General features: G+C 35.8%; 1 pseudogene; it reads right to left on the minus strand.

The window, feature by feature from the left end:
* The window catches only part of LOC138713004 (vacuolar protein sorting-associated protein 52 homolog), a 107,138-nt pseudogene that overhangs the window by 46,203 nt on the left and 41,849 nt on the right, over nucleotides 1-19,086 (minus strand).

Consider the following 19,086-nt stretch of genomic DNA (forward strand, 5'->3'; position numbering starts at 1 on the left):
GTATTCCACAGTGTGTAATACAAGAGGGTGGAAGCATATTATCTAGCAAAATTTATAAACTTGTACTTGCAATTTGGGAAAAGGAAATTATACCAGACCAATGGAAGGAGTCCATAATCGTACCTATTTTTAAGAAGGGGGACAAGACTAACTGTAGTAACTTTCGGGGAATATCACTTTTGTTGACGTCGTACAAAATTTCGTCGAATATCCTTTTGAGAAGATTAACTCCATATGTAGATGAAATTATTGGGGATCATCAATGTGGTTTCAGGCGTAATAGATCGACTATTGATAAGATTTTTTGTATTCGACAGATATTGGAGAAAAAATGGGAGTATAAGGGTACAGTACATCAGTTATTCATAGATTTCAAAAAGGCGTATGACTCGTTTAAGAGAGAAGTTTTATATAATATTCTTACTGAATTTGGTATTCCCAAGAAACTAGTTTGATTAATTAAAATGTGTCTTAGTGAAACTTACTGCAGAGTCTGTATAGGCCAGTTTCTATCTGATGCTTTTCCAATTCACTGCGGGCTAAAGCAGGGAGATGCACTATCACCTTTACTTTTTAACTTCGCTCTAGAATATGCCATTAGGAAAGTTCAGGATAACAGACAGGGTTTGGAATTGAACGGGTTACATCAGCTTCTTGTCTATGCGGATGATGTTAATATGTTAGGAGAAAATCCACAAACGATTAGGGAAAACGTGGAAATTCTACTTGAAGCAAGTAAAGGGATAGGGCTGGAAGTAAATCCCGAAAAGACTAAGTATATAATTATGTCTCATGATCAGGATATTGTACGAAATGGAACTATAAAAGCTGGAGATTTATCCTTCGAAGAGGTGGAAAAATTCAAATATCTTGGACCAACAGTAACAAATATAAATGACACTCAGGAGGAAATTAAACGCAGAATAAATATGGGAAATGCCTGTTATTCGGTTGAGAAGCTTTTGTCATCTAGTCTTATGTCAAAAAATCTGAAAGTTAGAATTTATAAAAGTTATATTACCAGCTGTTCTATATGGCTGTGAAACTTGGATTCTCACTTTGAGAGAGGAACAGAGATTGAGGGTTTTTGAGAATAAGGTTCTTAGGAAAATATTTGGGGCTAAGAGGGATGAAGTTACAGGAGAATGGAGAAAGTTACACAATGCAGAGCTGCACGCATTGTATCCTTCACCTGACATAATTAGGAACATTAAATCCAGACATTTGAGACGGGAAGGGCATGTAGCACGTATGGGCGAATCCAGAAATGCATATAGTGTGTTAGTTGAGAGGCCAGAGGGGAAAAGACCTTTGGGGAGGCCGAGACGTAGATGGGAAGATAATATTAAAATGGATTTGAGGGAGGTGGGATATGATGGTAGAGATTGGATTAATCTTGCTCAGGATAGGGACCAATGGCGGGCTTATGTGAGGGCGGCAATGAACCCCCAGGTTCCTTAAAAGCCAGTAAGTAAGTAAGTAAGTGAGGGTAGCCATTGAAAAACTGCCTCTTTACGAAGCCCTTGCAGTATTTTAAGAGCAGAAAGAATTTCTCTTACCCGTCTGTTTTCTGAAGGACTTGATGTTGGTGCTTGGAGTCCAGATTTACAATCGCTAAGTATAACCACTTTGTTAAATTTATGTAGGTGATGAAAAAGCTATTTCAGAGCTGTATTGATTGCTTCTAATTCACCACCATAATGAATGGACAGTGTTCCAAGAAATATGTCACTGTAGAGTCCTGCTCCAGCATTACTGTGTTTGTCAAGCAGAGATTCATCTGTATAAATATGAAGCCATTCAGACGGCAAATATAGTAACTACAGTATATTGTATTCTATATTCTACAACTCAAAACTGTCTATAATCTGAGGAAGTGGTGTATCAGTGGGTTGAAATAATAGCAGGTTTAGTTCTGTGGCCGAAAGGAAAAAGGTCTTAAGTCAATTTTTTGTGAAAATGAGATTATTATATATTCTGAAAGCAGAAACAATTCTCTATAATCTGGTAAAACGGTTAAAGTCAAATAAAACTCCTGGCTGGATTTATAGAACGTTACCAAATGTCCTAAGTACTTTTTGAATCTAGCACACACAGAATAAAGAACTTAAGAATATTTAATACTTTATTCCTTACAAACATCATAGGTTTACTTTCCATGCTTCCCTATTAAAAAGGTCTAACTTGTATTTTAGCTATTTTATCACATTCTGATGCCCTTCCCTTTTAAAACTTTAAGCACCAGGTAAACAGTCCTAAATTGTTTAAGACCTATTTTCCATCCCTAATAATTTATATTTCCCATTTATTTTGACATGAAAAAGGTCTTATGTTTAAATTGGTCCTTCTTCTCAGTTTGGGTTTGTAGTCTGTTGTTGTTGTTTTCTAATGCCAGGCGTTTGACAATAAAGTCATTTGACCTCTTGCACTCCAATATTTTTCAAAGATATTATCATGACCAGCCACTGAAGCACAGATTTTGAGGTGTTCCGAATCCATTTCTTGGTTTGAGTTGCACAATGGGCAGTTAGGGGATTGATATATTCCAATTCTATGCAGGTGTTTAGCCAAACAATCATGGCCTGTTGCCAATCTAAATGCAGCTACAGACGATTTGCGTGGTAAATCGGGAATTAACTGTGGATTTTGATGCAGAGAGTTCCATTTTTTCCCTTGGGATTGTGTTATCAAATTTTGTTTGTTGAAGTCTAAGTATGTAGATTTAATAAATCTCTTCACAGAGTAATACGTAGATTTAGTAACAGGTCTGTAAGAAGCAGTGCTGCCCTTCTTTGCTAAAGCATCCGCATTCTCATTTCCCAGGATTCCACAATGGGATAGTATCCATTGGAATACAATTCTTTTATTGAGTGATATTAATTGAGAGAGCATTTTAGTTATTTCTGCTGTTTGAGATGTACTTAAAAGGGCTTAAGTGCGGCTATTTTTGGTAATAATCAAGAAAATTGTTAAATGAGCAACATTACCTATTTTAGAAGAGATATAAACAAATAATATCCAGGAAAAACCTCTTAATTAAAAAAACTCTATAATTGACATCAATTTCAATCTTTCTACTGCTCTCTTGGACAGTATAAAATTTTTACTTAAGACCTTTTTTCTTCCGGCCGCCGAGTTATGTAATGGATAAATGGAATTGAACTGTTGCACTTTTTCAGTGTTACAGAATAATAGTTTTGTTAAAATAGTGTTATAAATAAAGTGAAACCAATGTTTTAGGATACGAGCACTAATGTGTTGTGTAAGAAGTGTTTAGACAGCGAATGTAATAATAGGTTAAGTTTTTAGTGAAATAGTCAACAAGGGTTAGGTCTCATACATTAAATAAGTTACATGTATTGTTATTTACAAGAAGAAAGTACTAACTTAGTTATGAGAAAGTAGGGAATGAAGTTGAAGGTAGGAATGGTTTTGATGTGAACTGAGAATAAGAGAAGGGAAGTAGGATAAGTGAATAAATTAGAAGAATGGTTAAGTGAAAGTGAAGGGATATGAAGGACATAGAAGGAAGAGGCTTCAAGTGTCAAAGTAAGTCTGTGTTTAAAGTTGTAAATAGTGTAAGTAAGGAACTGCTGCTCCAAATACAGAAATGTGAAGGGCCAGCGAGATCGAATAGGTTGAGAAATACATATCACACATATATATCATATTCTACAAATCTTAATATTGAGCTTTCCTGAATAAAATTAATTAACCCTCTTAATGCCACGAAGCCAATCTATTAGCCCGTTGATGTTATACACATACTGTATTATCACCAGTTGATTCACCAGCTGCAATTTTTACACACTCGTAATTCCTGTTTCAATCATGTGATATCGACACAACATGCCAACTTATGAAGGAAAGTCTCTTCTTTCGACAGAAGTCGATATTATCAAACAACAATAAATTTTATATCGATTTTTCCAGTGCATAAGTGTCATATGTAATTAGTATAAAAAGTGTGTAGTATTTTGTAAAATTTATTTTACTGCCAAATTTGAGGAGACACTGGCAAAATTTGTAATAACGTTCACAAATGAGTTCTCTTTATATAATATACTTTATACTTTCAGGGCTCAGGTTTAGCATGTGCAAAATAATAATGTTGTTGTTGTTGTTGTTGCCTAGTGCCTTGCATCTGGCAATGAAGCCATTAGCAGTCGTGCTTTCCAATACTTTTGAACTGTAGTTTCTTCTAATCTTAATGCTTCACAGGTCTGCAAGTGGTCTTCATTCATTTCTGCTGGATCGTTACACAGGACACATATTGGTAAAGCTGAGATACCTATTCTGTAGAGATGACTTGCCAGACAGTCATGATTTGTCAATAGTCTGAAGGCTGGGGTGTAAGGGATAGTGATGCGCCTCCTATAGCCTTTCCTACCCAATTCCCAACCTCAACCTGCCCGTGGTACACCCTGCTTTTAACAGATGAGGATCTGGGGACCGAGTCACAGCGGTATAACTGTTTCAACTAAAATGGAGGAAATGCCACTTACATATGTGCTGGCCTATCACAGCACAACAGCGTCCCTCAGCGGCACATGAGGGAAAGGTCGGTGGATCTAAATAACATCTATTTAGTCCTCCCGGCTAGGTCCGAAGGACCCGTTGACCAACGACAGGTGCGGTCCCCCTTGCATAATGGGGGTTTACGTCGGGTGATGTAACTGCCACATTGTAAAAACTGGTGCCCGTTAAGAAAACAGTTACATGAAAGCCACAACATACATGATTATGAGTCCTAAAGATAAACATTCCGGAGTTAAAACTGTGCAAAATAATGTCAAATTTGAAAATTTAAATTTTGAAAAATATTGGCCACTGAAACAAGATTTCTTTTCAAGTAACTGTGAAATGAAAAACGTAAAAAACGTGTATGAATTTGTTCACATGGATATATCCTTCAACAAGAAAAAGTAATGTCAAATTTGAAAATTTAAATTTTGAAAAATATTGGCCACTGAAACAAGATTTCTTTTCAAGTAACTGTGAAATGAAAAACGTAAAAAACGTGTATGAATTTGTTCACATGGATATATCCTTCAACAAGAAAAAATTTCACAACTTCATCATCAGAAATTGTAGTGAGTACAATTTTTTAAAGAAACATCTGCATTTTTAGAAAATTGTGCATGACATTTTTATAGTACAGAGAGGGCGAGAAGTCCCAGTACACATGTTTATTTTTTCTCCAAAACAAATCTGTACATGAAAATTGTGTCCAATCTTGACAGTGGTGTTTCAAGGTGTGACCACAATGGGAGATACCTGGAGAACCTGAGGGAAACCATAATACACGGAAATATCCAGCCATTCCAAGAGTGCAAAATGGCGAGGTGAATACGAGAGTTTTCAGTGTGGAGGAGAAACTTGTGGGTCCTTGAGCAGCCACAAACCAGAAAAACCATGGACACAACGTTATAGCACATTTATAACATAAGACTCTTCAATTTTACACACATTTTACCATTCCATCTCTGGAAACCACTGACAACTGGTAGCATGTAAGTTTGACAAAATTTAATTTCAATTTTCATTATGTTTCAGTGTTATGGTTATCATTCATTCTGTATAAGGAGTAGTAACAAATTACTTTATTAGCATGTATTGTATTCCAATGGATACCATCCCATTGTGGAATCCTGGGAAACGAGAATGCGGATGCTTTAGCAAAGAAGGGCAGCACTGCTACTTACAGACCTGTTACTAAATCTACGTATTACTCTGTGAAGAGATTTATTAAATCTACATACTTAGACTTCAACAAACAAAAGTTGGTAACTCAATCCCAAGGGAAAAAATGAAACTCTCTGCAGCAAAATCCACAGTTAATTCCCGATTTACCACGAAAATCGTCTGTAGCTGCATTTAGATTGGCAACAGGCCATGATTGTTTGGCCAAACACCTGCATAGAATTGGAATATATCAGTCCCCTAACTGCCCATTGTGCAACTCAAACCAAGAAATGGATTTGGAACACCTCAAAATCTGTGCTTCAGTGGCTGGTCATGATAATATCTTTGCAAAATATTGGAGTGCAAGAGGTCAAATGATTTTATTGTCAAACGCCTGGCATTAGAAAACAACAACAACAACTTTATTAGCATGTGTGTACTTGAAGTACATACAATACTTACATAATGTGGTCCCAGTTCTTTGTTAAACTTTGTTGGATCACAATCCTTTATACTCTGAATGTTCAATCGGAGGATATACTCAAACCTGAAACAAAATGACCAACCTTGTGCAACTATTTCTCATCCATTATATACAGTACATTCTATGACTTTACAATTGCTGATCCAAAATAAAATCTCGTTTTAATATTCCTCTTTTTAAGAAATAATTTCAAAAGTCCTGGCATAACTACCAGATGGGATAGAGGTGCTGCTAGGTCAGTGCTGTGAGCTTCCACAGGTGTTATTAACTGGCTTTTCTAACTGAAGTCGCTACCTATCATAGCTCTCCAATTTTTGCGATTATGAGGCCCTACACCCAGTGTCTCATTCATAGTCAGACAAGTTAACCATTACACCAAGGAGAAGACCAACAAATCTTCGTAACCAAGAGTACATTAGAAGATTATAGTAAAGCAAACATTTACACACACATACCTTGGCCATATAACAGCCTGAAGGATGTCCCAAAAGCGATCTAATGCTGGTACTGCTCATTTGTGGCACATTAGCTGGTATCTCAGTATAAGGTGTATACACAAGAAAAGGGCAATGGCACCGTAGCAATCTTGCACAAACGTCTCCAGATTTTTTCTGTATGCGTAAGAAAGTGTACAGACAAAGTCAGATTTCTTTTTATGATGCATACATTAATAAAAATCTTATTACTCTTCAGTAAACTTCTTGTTCATCTTTCAGACTCTCCCATCAAGTGCATAATTGGATTATTTTGATCTGACTGCATTAATACAACATTGGATTCTCTTACCAATGGGGTCATTGTAAACAATACACGACAGAAATTCACAACTGACAAATATCCTATACTGAATTCAAGGCATACAGTTTCTAAATTAAAGCACCGAAAAACAAAGAAATGCAACCAGGAACATAACAGAGCCGAAAGGCAAACAAATACAAGATGAAAATATATTATATATTTGTTTTTTTGGTTGCAAAACAGTATTTGTCGAATACAGGCGGGAGAGCCATTAATCCTTCTCATTGCAGGCTTTAAGGAACCAACCTGGACAAATACCCAATGTCCCATCCCTACCTTCCCGTGGTGCAGCTGTTAGTAAGCATAATTTTACAAGCTGAACTAAAGGAAGGGGCTGCTCATCAATTAGCACTGGTCAGCTTGATGAGTTAATGACCGAATTTGGTATAAATTTCCTCTATTCAATACCTAGTTCTCTCTTTACCCTTTTCTATCCAGTCCTCTGACTGAACTCTTACTTTCTTCGACCCCGACAGTATTAGAGCATTCAAGGCCTAAGGGTTCATTTCACTTTCCTTCCTACTTTTCTGTTCCTAGTGCTGACCTGCTATGGCACTAAAATCGTCCTCCAGTGGCTTAAGGAGGGAAAGCTGGTGATCAACAAGATCTCCCAACTAGGTCAATGGACCCATCGACCAACAGCAGGTGTGGTCCTCCAGACATTCTGGGGGTTGTGTGTGAATGAAGTAGCCACCAAAACATTAAAATATGGTGTTCACTTAAATCGGCTACAACTTGCCATTTAACTGTCCATTGTGCAACTCAAATCAAGAAATGGATTCAGAACATCTCAAAATTTGTGCGTCAGTGGCTAACCATGATAATATCTTTGAAAAATATTGGAGTGCAAGAGGTCAAATGACTTTATTGCCAAATGCCTGGCATTAGAAAACAACAACAACATATTTGTTTTGATGCAGAATGGAGTAAGCACAGTCATTTTTAGACGTTGACTATCATCTTTGCAGAGGAATGGATGCTTTGCTTTCGTCACTTTATAGGAACATGTGTGTGATCTATGATCATCACAGACTTTGCCCTAATTAAATGATATTTCAGCTAACCATATGTAAGTAACCAGTGATTATAAATGGTGCACCAAAATTACACTTTAACTCCGGTTACTTTTAACCATAATTTCATAACCTATGGTTACTACGTTTTTAACTGAGGTTGATAAACATTGCCATTAGTCAAATAATTTGTATGTTTTGTTTTTTAATCATATTATGCAGAAACATAGTAAACTCTGTTCCACTGACAATTATTAGCCCTACTACGATCAGGTAAGATTAATTTGCCAGGAAGCAAATGGCCAGCTTCCAGTACAAAAGTAAATATTTAAAAGATGGATTCAGTAATTGTCAACAGTACATTTTATATAATACAACATTTTGTAACAAAATTCAGCAACAAAATAATAGTTTGTAAGAATCTTACCACTAAAAGATTCAGTGTTTTCCCCAGGATCTGATTAAAGAGCTCTGGGGCTTGTGGCCCTTGTACTATGAAGAACTCGGCCAAGAAGAGGTACTCACGGCAAGCATTGTCAACCAAGCAGTATTACTCACTGCGAAATATTTTGAAAATATCTTGCATTCGAAAATTTGTTCAATACACCTCTAATGAACTTGAAGAAATCAAAAGTATCTTTGCAAAAACCAGTATTTAATTTCATATCTATTCCATATATAAATACTTCAATTTTTACCATGTTTTAGTGCTACATATGTTTTATATTCTTACAGACAACTAGGAAAATACTCTTCTGGTATCTATTCTTATGAATTTGTATTAATTGTAGATCTGGTTGAATGAAAGAGGTCTTAAAGCCTTAACTCTGCCAGATAAAATAAAATAAATTATTATTATTATTATTATTATTATTATTATTATTATTATTATTATTAATCTCTTGCTATTATCCTGAATATTTATTGTTTTCGCATTTAGTTCCTCTGAATTTGCTGATTACAAACAGCAATGTTTTATTTTAGTTATAATTAACTTCAGTTGTCAAGACAATTTCATTAGCGATGGCTGGGAATGAGTTTACAATTCATTGCAAAAATATGCACCCCATGCAGCCAGTGTGACATACTACTGGCACAATGAGCATTAATGTGTTATGTTTTCTGAATAAGTAGTAATAGCAGATAATAGAATCATTGTTTTCACAATTTTTTTCTTATCGCACTTGAAGGAGGAGGAAGAGAGTTGTTGGCGAACAATCATTCTTATAACGAACAGATAATAGCTAATAATTTTGCAATGAGCAAGGGTTCTTTTTCCCTTTTCCCTTTTCCCCTGAAGTCTTGGACTGCAACCTGGGGCTTATTGTGCTAAGCTGACCTCCTTCGATAAGAATGACTGTTGAAGTCCACAGGATCGCATTCCTTTAAGTATCGTGATTCACTGTTTGGTGCTATCTATGAATTCAGCTACACAACACCCAGGTCCGACAGAGTCCAGGTGGTCAACCAAGAATGTCCTTCTGTCCCCCTGAGAGTTCTGCAGCCTCCTCAGATCGATGCCATCTGTCGTTACTACATCCTGCTGCATCCTATTTGACCTGAAGGTCGCAATACAGTAGGTATCGTGATTCACTATTTAGTGCCATCTACTGATTCCACTACACACCACCCAGATCCGACAGAGACCACTGGGACTACTGCTGCAGCTTTCATAGATAGATGGCAGCTGTATGCAAATCGTGGTAGTATATCCTCGGTCACCTTGAAACTATTGAAAGATGATAGAAGTTGAAATTAATGAAGAAGTCCAATGTCTAAAGTTACCCAGCAATTCTGCTCCAATTGGTTGAGGGGGAAAACCTCCGGAAAGAACCCCAACCAGGTAACTTGTCCCAACCAGATTTGAACCCGGTCAGACATGCTAATCATTATTCCACAGCAATGGACTGACCGAGGATGTTTTTACATAATCTAAATATACGACACACAGACCCCTAAGTTCATCTCTAAGAAGATCACTAAAAAAAGATTAAATAAGACCACAACGAGCCACTAGCCTAATACATGGAAAGAAGATGATCAATTTTTATTGCATCTTAAAAGTTGATTGCACTAGGCCAGATTTGAACCTGTAATACCTTAATTCATGGGCAAACACAGTAGCTATCACACTATCATGGATTAGTCACCAAATTTTATCAGGATTCAAAACTGTGTCCCCAAATATGGGAAGCCAACACTCTACCATCTTGAATAAAGTCAAGGGAAAAATTGTTCTGGGGCCAGGTATTGATCTCGGGATCTTTGACTTAGTGCAAAAATTGAGACAGTGTCGGGTAAAGTTCCTGGGTAGCTCAGTTGGTATAACATTGGTACACTAAGCAAAAGTCCTGGGATCGATACCCGGCCGAAGAACAATTTTTCCCTTGAATTTATTCTAGTCTGCTTCACAGGGAGCTTTACCTGAAAGCTAGATTTGCACTATACCATCTTGTTAACAATGAACTTTCTAATACTTGTAAGTGTAGTCAAAACTCACCCTCTGTTCTGACTTATGAGCAGCATGGGACACAATAACAGGGGCTTCCAGTTATGCACTCAACACATCACCACGGCTGCCAATAGTGAAGACAGTACTCTTATGCTTCAGTGGTGTCTTATAGAAGAGGACACTACCTCGGAATGCTCCGATGTCCTCAATTCTCATCAGATCATCTTTGGTTGCTGCTTCCTCATAGCGAAGTTTAGCTAGTCTCGATGAGTACGATTTAAAATATGAGTAATACATCTTGCTCATAGTGTCTACATACTCGTGGCACACTTCTTGTGCTACACTTCTTTCATTTGAGAGTATGAACTCATAAAAGAACCTGTCAAACAAACATAATTCATACGAGATTTGAGGCGTTTCTAGTGAATTAGCTCGTCATTTCTGGCTGTTTAAACAAGCATTTTACCTTCTCAATATACTAAGAACAAAGAGATATATTGTGATGCTGTAAAACAATCTAATTCCTTAGTTTTACGGAAATACAAGTATTGGGTCACTCCATGAGATGTGGGACATTTCATCAAAATTTTAAAATTACAAGATGAGGTGGAAATTTTATTGTAACCATTGCGTACACCATGTATTTCCTATTTACAAGAATATTTTGGTGGGAAACTGTTTTCCTTATGAAACTTAGTTTCAAAATAAACCTAATCATCAATTGCTGTTTTCTTTCATGCGAATTTCAGTGATTTTAAGGTCGGTAGTTTCTTATCTTATATAATGATATAAGTAAAGTCTTTTAAGATTTGGCTTCTCTAAAGCCCTGAGTTATACAATATAATTGGTAACTTTATACTAAGGTGACATTATACAAGGTGTAACAACTTTAATGTTTAGAATTTCTGGAACATGTTCCCAGACACGTTCTACGTTGATTAAACCTAACATACCTATATCCAAAGTTCTATAGGTTTGGAGTATTTATACCCCAAAGTTAAATTTTTTAGTTTAATTTTATCGCTGAATACTGAAAGAAGTAACACCAATTTCCGAAAGTGACATGTCTATGTCATTATTTTTAATATTATCATATTACATTTTAATATCATCTACTTGTGAGTATGAAAGAAGCAGTGCAAAGTTGAAAAAAAAGTCCTTAAGATTCCAAACACTGTACTTCTTGCGGAAAATGTAATTAATTCTGTCTCTGCTCGAAATGTCCTCCATGAGAGGCAATACAGTTCTCGGCTCTACGCAGAAGTCCATTTGTGGCTGATTGAATGGTATGAGGGCTGTTCTTTATTAATTCAGAAGCAGCAATGATTCTGTTTCGCAACTGTTCACGTGTGTCAACTTCTGTTGCATACACCATTCTTTTCATATCACCCCACAGGTAATAATCCAAAGGCGTTAAATAAGGTGACCTTGGAGGCCATGCCTGAGGACCACCACGACCTATCCAGCAATTGAAAAAAATGTTCATTCAAAAAGTTTCGCACACGGAGAGAGAAGTGAGCAGGATGACCATCATGTTGGAAGTACATGTCATGTTTCACAGCCAACGGAACATCTTCCAGCAAATCTGGTAGTTCATTTCGTAAAAATAATTCATAAACTTCTCCTGTTACATTGTGATCGAAGAGGAATGGGTCTATAAGTCTGTCGTTTAGCATACCAGACCACACGTTAATAGAAAATCGACGTTCAAAATGTCTTTCTCTTATTGCATTCAGGTTTTCATATGCCCATGTATGACTATTTCGAAAATCAGTTTTGTCATTTCTGGTGAATGTAGCCTCATCAGTGAACAAAATCTTTGCAACCAATTGTGGTTCAATCTTTAACCAGTTACATAAATTCACACGAGGAGCCAAATCTTGTGGCTCAAGATGCTGTACTCCTTGGTCGTGATACGGATACAAACATTCCTTATGTAGTGTCCATACCTTCATATGATTTACATCGAGCTGTGCAGCAATCCTCCGTGTACTTAACCATGGATTTTCGTCTACAATATCAATAATCATGTCTTGTACCTGTGCCTGTTCTTGTCGTTGTGCATTCTCCTTCTTCACACAAGCGCTTGGAAGTTGACCAGACTGTGAAATTAGCCAATAGGCACGTGAAAATACCTGTGCACTAGGAATCCTACGATTTGGGAACCGTGCTTGATATGCCAAAACAGCTGCTGTTGCATTGCTATCACACAGTCCATACACATAAACTATGTCGGCGTATTCCTGATGTGTGTACACAAAAGGCAAGTTTTAATGGTCAAAACTCTATAAAAAGACTAGTCACAATACGGTTTATTTTTCCCACAACTGTTATTTTAAACTGTTGTCTGTTTCGTTTCCTTAGCAACCTAAACAATTTTAATTTAATTTCTCTTAAAAGTAAAATTTCCTTCATTCACTGCTTTTCAAATGTTTCTTATGTATCTCTGCTTAGTAATGCCATAAAATAGGCCTTGTATAAACGGTATAATGCTTGGAGCTGCAAGAAGTTCTATTTTTTCCAGCTCTGTTATCTCTGTAACCTCTCAATTTCGGATAAAAGTATGTTAGGTTTAATCAACGTAGAACGTGTCAGAGAACATGTTCCAGAAATTCTAAACATTAAAGTTGTTACATCCTGTATATATATTTTTAATACTAGAAATTGTATGATCTTTTCATTGCATTTCATTTTATAATGTGTTAATGATATATTTCAGTGTCTTCTTAGCATAAATTGCACTTCAAAATAATTGTTCTACTAATTAATTCTGACCAAGTAACGTGAGTGACACAAATACAGCAGAGTTTTCATAATTTAAACATATTCTACAGGAATTTTATTCCCACTCAGTTATCACTATTATAGAGTGATCTCCAACAGAAAAAACCTTATTGTTCCAGTTTTTAAAAGAGTAAAGTTTGCAATTATTCTATATATATACTGCATACATGTCCTTGTCTTGTAATGTGAGTGACAGTATATTTAACATTGTTTTCCTTTTTAATAAATTATGATTTCTGAAGTAACTGTACACCTATTTTCATCTTTTCTACTGGGCAATGAAATACTTTATCAAATGAAAATATACAATTAAAAGCAGGAACTGTATAATTAAGAAAGTGCGGTGAGAGTTGTTACATTGTAATGTCAGTGACGGTGGAATGACCCTATTCAGCAGAGCAAAATAAATTTCCTATGAATCCATGTACCGGCTCAAAAATCTAGGAGCCAAATGAATACAAGTAAAGGTTTGTTGTGGTCATTAAGTTGAGATCAGAGGCCCTGTGTTACCAATGTTCAATTAATTATATTTAAGTCCTTTTATATTAGAAAGTATTATAGATAAACAGGGTGGAAGTGAAATAATCCTGCAGATTGAAAGGGATGATAGGGTACACTGAAGTGAACAGAAAACCTATATTATGTTTTGTGATTAAATGTATGGTTAATTAGAAAACTGAGTTGGAAGTTTCAGCAATCTAGCAACATTGCTGCTAACGAACTGCTCTTTCTTCTCGTAATATAGATGTTAGGGGTCAATGAACTTAGATCTGTCTCCCTATGTGAACTGGCACCCATTTCCCTCTCTGACTACAACGTTGCAATCTGTTCGCATTGTTCAGTGGCCTGAAATTAGTGGTTTTTAAATTAAATTTACACGAAAACCGTTCACACTATTGAAATACGCCAGATGGATAAATGATTCTTTATTAGATTTTCTATCGATATGGCCAAAAATGACGATCCTACTCCCAATAGTTACCGAATAAGAGGATGTTAAACATTTGGGAAAAAACATTTTTTTTTTCTAAGAAAACTATGAACTTTCCACCAATATGGTATTACACTTTTTTTGTTACATACAACATGAGCTATTCATTATGAACATCTACAAGGTATTTCACTTCCACCCTGTATATGACAATTTTACTCCTGATTCTTTATTATCTTACAAGTGCTGAGTTCTTGTTTAGAAAATGTACTTCATGAAAATAGTAAGTTATGATTTTTTCGTAACTGACTACATTTTAAGAAAAATTAAATTACATTAACATACATTAACAAAAAAGTTTTAATAGAAATGAGCTGAAATTAGAGTCCAGCAATCAATATAATACTATACATATGTACTTTATCTCTGCTGGTGACTGACCATTGAGTTTCAAGTGGCTTATCTTGGTCGTGGGCATGAAAGTACTAAAAGCAGAACAATAGATATCTAGTTGCCTTCATTCCAATGCTCTGGTCACTACTTGCCTGAGTGTTGGGGAACTTTTTCCCACATCTCTTCCCCTTCCCATGAACTGTGACGCTGCACAGAGGCAGAGATATAATACAAGATCAGCAGATAAGCCATAAAAATTTCGTGCATCTAACTGTCTTTCGAGAAAAAGGTGCATATGTTGTGAACTTTCAACTTCCGAGAAAATAAGCGCCAAAGTAAACATTACAAAAATTTACACTTTCAAAAATACGTAACACTAAAGTTGTTTCCGAAATTAACAAAGTCAGCCATTACAGTCTTCAACAATGCCCCTAACTCATGAAAGAAACATTCAGCTACAAAACACGCTAAACCACAACTATTTATACCATAGAGTTTCAGAAATATTTATATTTTTATGCAATGATGTGGAATGAAAAAAAAATAGTTTGACACATAAAATGTTGTTGTTATTTTATAATGCCAGGCGTTTGACAATAAAGTCATTTGATCTCTTGCACTCCAATATTTTTCAAAGATATTATCATTGTCAGCCACTGAAGCACAGATTTTGAGGTGTTCCGAATCCATTTCTTGGTTTGAGTTGCACAATGGGCAGTTAGGGGACTGATATATTCCAATTCTATGCAGGTGTTGGCCAAACAATCATGGCCTGTAATTACGTAATTAAAAACACAACTGTAATTTTTTAATAAATTATATACTGGTACCAAACTACGCAGAAAAGTCCAAATACCGTAAATATTTGGAACAAAAAAAAACAAATTTTGAAATTTAAAATTTGACCTTTCATCTCATCTTAACATGTTTTTTTTTTTTTTCTCCTGAATTAAGCTACCTACAGTTTCTGTCAGATCAAAGTCTTGCAGTGACTATCCATTCACGTTGCACATCATGAGATCATTCATACTCTCAGAGAATCTGAACTTATTTTTAATAAGATTCATCGAAATGAACCCTCTTTCACTACAACCGGTGCAGATTTGAAGCATGTGAATAATGAAGAGTATCAGTAACTCACCTAATACCGATACTGGAAAAGTATGACTCAATAATAAAATATTGCAACTTAAAATATTAATGTCATTATTTTAAATGATAACATGTTCATGTGTTACACACGTTCAAATCTTTATGAAACTGAAATGTCAACTAGCATAACAATAGCATTGAGGTATATCACAATGTCATACATAAATCAAAATATTTTTGCACAGAATCTCTAAACATCATTCTTTCTGAATTTAATTGAAGGGAAGTTTGCAAAATAAGACGTGGAAAGGGTGGCAAAGGTGATGTGAAAGAGATTATGACCATTTAACATGGCACACAATGTGCAGGAGCTACAAACTTTCATGACGATTATTAACCAGGATTTTTAAACGAAACACCAACACAAATTTTCTAGGAGCCATGACAACCTGACACTCCGTATTTGTTCTGCTCTGCATATTCAGTATTCCTGATACCAAAATGTCATTTTGACATGTCATCTGTCTGTCATTTTAAAATATGAAATATCAAACATTCATAGATTTGTGGGAAATAACAGAGAAATACAAGATGACTGCGCAAATTTCATCCACAAATTTGGAAATGAATTACTTTTAATACAGCAGTTGTTCGAAAATATTAACAAGTCGGAATAAACCAGAAGAAATATATTATAAACATGCTAAATTTCATTTCACGTGGACTAAAATATAATTTATTGCTGTAAAGTTCATGTATCTATGCCGATGACGTGAATATGTTAGGAGAAAATCCACAAACGATTAGGGAAAACACGGAAATTTTACTTGAAGCAAGTAAAGCGATCGGTTTGGAAGTAAATCCTGGAAAGACGAAGTATATGATTATGTCTCGTGACCAGAATATTGTACGAAATGGAAATATAAAAATTGGAGATTTATCTTTCGAAGAGGTGAAAAAATTCAAATATCTTGGAGCAACAGTAACAAATATAAATGACACTCGGGAGGAAATTAAACACAGAATAAATATGGGAAATGCGTGTTATTATTCGGTTGAGAAGCTTTTATCATCTAGTCTGCTGTCAAAAAATCTGAAAGTTAGAATTTATAAAACAGTTATATTACCGGTTGTTCTGTATGGTTGTGAAACTTGGACTCTCACTCTGAGAGAGGAACATAGGTTAAGGGTTTTGAGAATAAGGCGCTTAGGAAAATATTTGGGGCTAAGAGGGATGAAGTTACACGAGAATGGATAAAGTTACACAACGCAGAACTGCACTCATTGTATTCTTCACCTGACATAATTAGGAACATTAAATCCAGACGTTTGCGATGGGCAGGGCATGTAGCACGTATGGGCGAATCCAGGAATGCATATAGAGTGTTAGTAGGGAGACCGGAGGGAAAAAGACCTTTGGGGAGGCCGAGACGTAGATGGGAGGATAATATTAAAATGGATTTGAGGGAGGTGGGATATGATGATGGGGACTGGATAAATCTTGCACAGGATAGGGACCGATGGCGGGCTTATGTGAGGGCGGCAATGAACCTTCGGGTTCCTTAAAAGCCATTTGTAAGTAAGTAAGTAAGTAAAGTTCATGTATAGCATTAATTCGCAATAAAAAAAAATGACTTCAAAAGGTTACAAAATTGAGCGGTTTGGGGGAAAAACCAGGCAGTTCCAATTCAGTACTTTGCGAGATAACGAAGAAAAACGTACCACCAAGCAATAAGCATGTAGAGAAGAGGCAGGTACAAAATGCATTGTAACCATGAATGCAATTCTTGGAACTACTTGGTTCTTCGACCAAACGATAGAGCGTATTTTTTTGTTCTCTGTGCATAAATAACTCAAAAATGGAACAAATTGGAGCTGCCTGGTTTTTTCCCCAAACCCCTCAATTGTAAAGATAACTGAAATAAGGAGCTAAAAAGCACACTCACTTGGTAGTTAGTCATAGGTTTGCGAAATCTATATATCTGCTATAGAAGGTATGCACGTATCTTCGTGAATGCTTTTATCTTCAATTTTTCCAATATATCTTTCACATCGTGACAAGCTTTGGTTTCTGTAACAACCAACAAATGCAAGTATTAAAACATATAAGCCAAAAACGAGCCAGGGAGGTACAGCTTCTATGAAATTAGCATTACAGTCATGTAGGTAGCATAACGCCCTGTCCTGCCCTGCCCTGCCATGCTCTGCCCTGCCATGCCCTGCCCTGCCATGCCCTGCTCTGCCCTGCCCTGCTATTTTACTAATATAGTAAGTGTATGAATCTTGAACACGTGAACAATACCTTTGAAACTCTGCTCCTTAACGAAGTTTATCTTATGGTTCAGAATCTCTAGCTGCACCAAGAATTCCTTTTCTGTGACTGCTGCATCCAAGATTCCACTGTGAACAACAAAATTTTGTCGAAGCTAGTACAAAAGTTGTACAATGAAGTATAGTTCATATTCCTAATTTTTTTATTCATAAGAATTTTACCTTTTTTTTTTTTATTATATGGACAGAAAGATGTTGCAAAATATTTTGTGATTAGAAAAAATTTGTCCCCCCCCCTCCCAGTATTACGACCAAGGAAATACTACTGGGCATATTGTCTACCTATCTAAGTGAAATAACTGCAGATTGAAAGAGACGATAGATTATACTCAAATTAATAAAAAGACCTATAATACCTTTTATGATTAAATGCATGGCTAATTTGGAAATTAAGTTGGAAGTTACAGCAGTCCGGCAACAATGCTGCAAACACACCCCTTCCTTCTTTTCGTAATACTCATGTAAGGGGTCAACGAACTCAGACCTCCTCGTATGTAATTGTGAAAATTTTGTAACTAATTCAACAGTTCATAGTATAAATATGCGTAAAAAAAAAAATGACAAAATGACTTTCATACTCCATCGGCAAGTCTATCATGCTATCAAAAAGGAGTGCGTTATATGGCAATAAACATTTTTAATAGCCTCCCTATGGATTTAAAAAATGAAACTACAAAACATAAGATTATTTAGGGTAAAATTAAATAAGTACAAATTTCTCACGCCTTCTATTCTGTAGGTGAAATCATGACATTCAACAATGCTTCATGAATATTTCTGTGTTGTATTAAGTATTAATACTAAAACTTTGTGTTGTACTAGTAGACTATATTGTAAAACTCTTCTGTATATATTTCAACTAAACTGTGACTATAATAATTAAGACTTTATATTACTATTAAGATTTTTTCTTTTTCATTTGACATGTCCGTATTCTAGTTGTGAAGCAATGTACGAATACCATGAAATGTAAATAAATACAATACAATACTGAGCATGCACAGTATGTTATGACTGAAACTTCGAAAATTCAGTTTTTGGGTCTGTACAAACAGATTCTCATGATCTACTGGAAGTTGAACTAACAGCATTTGTGATCTCATAAAGCAGCCTTTTCTTATTA

This window comes from Periplaneta americana, chromosome 14, assembly GCF_040183065.1.
Source record: "Periplaneta americana isolate PAMFEO1 chromosome 14, P.americana_PAMFEO1_priV1, whole genome shotgun sequence".
Lineage (NCBI taxonomy): Eukaryota > Metazoa > Arthropoda > Insecta > Blattodea > Blattidae > Periplaneta > Periplaneta americana.